The sequence below is a fragment of the Ornithodoros turicata genome, unplaced genomic scaffold (genome assembly GCF_037126465.1).
Source record: "Ornithodoros turicata isolate Travis unplaced genomic scaffold, ASM3712646v1 ctg00001291.1, whole genome shotgun sequence".
NCBI lineage: Eukaryota > Metazoa > Arthropoda > Arachnida > Ixodida > Argasidae > Ornithodoros > Ornithodoros turicata.
This window is the reverse complement of record NW_026999537.1, coordinates 67,966-72,467: the sequence shown is the minus strand read 5'-3', so window position 1 is coordinate 72,467 and position 4,502 is coordinate 67,966. Positions and strand designations below refer to the sequence as shown.

Below are 4,502 nucleotides of genomic sequence, written 5' to 3'. Positions count from 1 at the left end.
CTCTTCCAATGCGATTTTCTGATATAAACAGGTAAATGGCGCACATTCCAAAGAGTAATATATGTCTTTTCGTGTACACAATTTCCTTTACAAGGTGTTTACTATTGATCTCTTTCTTCTCTACACCCTGAAAAGAAGAAGCAGCAGCCAGCGGGCTCCTCGTGCCGACAGTACCCAAAGTCAGACAACGTATAGACCACTGATCTCGATTGTAAAAGGCTGGATCGCGGATAGGGAGCGCGAGCGTGAAGAAACCGGCCGCCATCTTACTGTACCCACAACAGTCGCCGCAGCGATCATGGCAACTTCTTGCAATTACGGTCGTACCAACCGTACTGGCAAGGTTACAGGGCCTAAATTTATACAGGTGAGTCACTCTTTATCGAGGAATAAATAGACGTCCATTCTGTATATTTAGTTGACCATTATGAAGTGTTTTTTTGCCCAAAACGAGCACTGGATGCAGGTTGCTTGATCGCTCTTCCGACGTTCAATCGAGCACACTTGCATTTTACCCGGCGGCAAATACAGTTTGAGTGCATAATATGCTTGAGAGAACATGTTACACTACACAGGTAGTGTTGTCATCAATATATGTGCGAGCACTCGAGCGCTTTTTTGCATGCATTCCTAACATGGTACACGGTGTTCCCTGCGGAAGCAAGTGCCACATTCATTTCTTTGAATTACCCTCACGCACAAGTTCGGTATTACGTCATAATGAGACCACGATTGTCACCTTTTTTCATGTATTGGTATAGTTTCGTGCCTTGGTTTGATTTGTGACAAAGAATCCTACGTAACGGTGGTGTGGCGCGATTTGAATAACGCCTTTGTGTCTGAGCTGTATCGTCAGCTTGTTACGATAGTAATAATTTGTAGCGCGTCGTGCTATTTGTAGCAGTTTTTAAGGCAAAAGTGGTCTCTCAATACAGGTTTCGTCATGAGGGCTACCCAGTGAATAATCTGTGCAGAGTGATACGGCTGGGTGTACAGGTATGTATCACGTTCCTCATCCACTGGTTTCTACTTTATAGGAAGGAACAACCTCAGTGCACGCACTGTGGTTAGCCTCTCTCAGTTTTGCATATTTTCTTACATGTTCACATCAGAAACACACCTTACGCTTTAGGCTCCTTCACCCAGCAATATAATAATTAGAGATTATAATTCTTTTTAGAAGAGTTCCCCATATTCTTTTTAGAATAGTTTTTAATCTTTTTAATTTTTAGAAGATACAGGGATTGTAAACCATGTTTTAAACTGATGTTTTAACATTTGTCCAATGCATTTATTAAACAACATATTCATTTTTAACTGGTTGCACCCAAACCAATCTTCTGATGTATTATTTCCTTTGTTGTCGATGCACCATAAAAATTGAAATAATCACCATCAATGCAGGTTACTTCACAGCTGCCTCGACATACTCAAGAAATGGGTGCAGAACCTGCGTAATGCCCACAAACTTTGACTACCACAGCACCTCCAGAAAGTAAAGGCATATGTGTCACATGGGATTTTTAAAGGCATTCACAGTATATAATACCTTCGTAACATGAAAAACGGTTAGGAGCAACTAATATTTATTCGAACAAGAACTTTTGTGCAAGAGACTGCACTTCTTCAGGTTACACAACTACTTTTGAACTCTTTTGAACCCCAATTCTCCGAATGTCTCATTTACCCGTACACCTTCTCTTTCCTGATTCTTATGTGACGGTTGCTCACGTGATGCATTGTATTACTGTCTGGTTGTTTTGTGTTTACTTAGTTCTGGAAACCTGTTTTATTGTATCTGTTTACTTGGTATATATACTCGTGTCGCACTTAGTTGTGTAACCTGAAGAAGTGCAGTCTCTTGCACGAAAGTTCTTGTTCGAATAAATATTAGTTGCTCCTAACCGTTTTTCATGTTACGTGTGTGATTCCCTCTTCGCGGGCTCCTTGACATTGTTTCATTTTTCCCCTTTTCGACGTATATATAATACCTTGTATGAACTGTTGTAGATCTAAGAAGCCTCTACAGTACACTCTCAGAAATTAAAACTTGTCAGGGAACTCTGATAATTGTTTCAGTTAATAGGCATGCACATATACGCTATAAGAAGAAAATTATTTATTGAGAAGGCACTTGTCTGGCTACTCATGTTGTTTACATCTACTGTTGATCACATTCATTTATCACATATTATATTCTTATATATATTATTATATTATCACATATTCGATCGCACTAAATTTAAAATTTAGCCTATACAGTCAAACTCCTTTATAGCGAACACCTTTTTAACGAAAATACAACTACTGCAAATTTTTTTGTGGTCCCGCTGGAGCCTATAGGCCCAATAATGGACATTCTTTTTAACGAAAATACCTTTACTGCAAATTTTTTTTTGTTGTCCCTGAGTTTCGTTGTAAAGGAGCTTGACTGTATGAGAAAATATCACGAGGGAAGTTGCTATTCATTGCTCATTCCAACCTAAAATTGAGTGCTACAAATTTAGAGAGCGTACCTGACCATTGTCATTCCTAAAATATATATTGCCATTGTAGCAAGGTCACAAAACAATAAATGTAGTCTTTTGCGACCTCCCTGCACGTTCACTGTATCCTGAAACGCATAAGTGCAAGGAATAAATCTTGAACTTGAATAAACTTGATGTTGTATAAACATGACATAAAATGTTGAATAATATAATGAATGATATAAAATATTGAATAAACTTGAACTCGTATAATCTCTTTACTCATCATCAGTGATCTTCATTACAAAAGCATATCGTGTTAGACTTTTTTTGTTTGCGTTTCACAGACTGTGTACACGAGGGCCAAAATGACAAAATCACAAATGTTTCAAGCTCCAAATAGTCCTGTTGCAATTTGAAGACCATACGTGGAGCTGCATTTTTTGGAACATGCTCCACATAACAAGCATGACAAAGTCAGCACTGGATAGCAGGACCCCGTCCCCACGCAGCTTTTCTCACGCTGCAGTTGTATTCAACAAAAGCATGTGAGTGCTGGAGAAGGACATTCAGTTTGGCACAACCGCGCCTGCAAATAATCAGAACAAATAAAGGAAGAAGCAAACAAACATAGAAGGGCTGTACTTCAAAAAGAGATAAGTCCTGTGTCTCAAGGAGGTGTTACCACTTTCTAAGTAACTTAAATGATTAAGCTTACATCACAACCTGATTAACTGTCCTAACGAGTGTGATCTGTGATTTGAAGTAATTATTTGGGCTGCTTCAGTGTGTCCATATTTGCGAGGCAAAGCACCGCTGTCGTTTACTAAAAGACTCTTTCTAAGGCGATGCTTGATATAAATCATACTAAACGCATACACGGCTAAAACAACGGCTGTGATTCTACAGAAAGATCTCTTTCTGCCATGCGAGTATAACTTTTCCCGGACCGTTCTTTATGGAACAATTTTTGTCCAAAATGCAGTACGGGATATTATATACATGGTTGTTGTTAACCTCTAGTCGTTTCTTATTGAAATATTGGCTGGGAAACGTACTGTAGTACAATCCCCAGCGCTGCACTGCAGTGACGGTCTAGTTTCGGAATGCAAAACATAACGTAATTAAGAATCGAACGGCGGGACACCTGTGAAACACTGTTAGGATACATCAGTATACTGGCACCTTACAAAATTGTGTGATGACAAACAACGATCAATGCTAGCAGCGCAATAAATACTCACAATCTCTGTTGCCTCCCATTGTTTTCTATGGGCACATACAGCACTTTAGGGCCCACCAACATGGCGGCCCGAAGGCACGCCTCTCCCCCACGAGCCCCTCTCCCATGCGCGATCCAGCCTTTATACATAGAGATCAGTGGTATAGACACGCAAACGCGCGTGCATTCGTCATTTCCTATTTTGGTCCAGAAATATCACGTGGCTCAACAGTGCGTGGCGCCATCCATCGCGAGGAGATGACATGAGCGGGTTGGGTGATTCGGCCTTAATGTGCAGAGCGAGTGATTCACAGGTTCGCGTCCAGAATATAAGACTTGTACGTTGTGATACTACAAACTCGCATAGAGTATCTCAACGTATAGAATATCACCAGGTAGAATATAGAGACAGATAGAAGAGAGAGATAGAGATAGAATATCTCTCCAATATTGAATACCTGTCTAGAAAATGCAGGCAAGCTTCCCCCTCGACTTCACAGTATGTGTGTACCTCACTCTGGTGTATTTCATGGAAACGATACATGACAGTATACTACTTGACTGACTACTACTTGGAATGGCCCCTGCATCCATGCAGCTCCCGTACATCTCTGCCCGTATCCCTGCACCTCTTTTCCCTGAGATGGTTGGATTCCCTGCTGTTCCCACTGTCAGCATTTTATGTTTGTATTATTGTATTTGGCCTTTGCATAATGGGGCGTCACACCCTCATGGGAGTGGATACAGCGATGTTATGATTTTGTGCACGTTTTGTTCTTATGGCAAGTTCGTTTCTTTTTTGTGTGGGAAGC

General features: G+C 40.6%; 1 long non-coding RNA gene across 1 annotated transcript; it reads left to right on the top strand.

The window, feature by feature from the left end:
• The first annotated feature begins 224 nt into the window (after positions 1-224).
• LOC135376772 (uncharacterized) lies at positions 225-1,582 on the top strand. Its single transcript, XR_010417840.1, has 3 exons — positions 225-367; positions 936-996; positions 1,405-1,582. It is a non-coding gene; the product is annotated as an uncharacterized LOC135376772 (long non-coding RNA).
• The last annotated feature ends 2,920 nt before the right edge of the window (positions 1,583-4,502 follow it).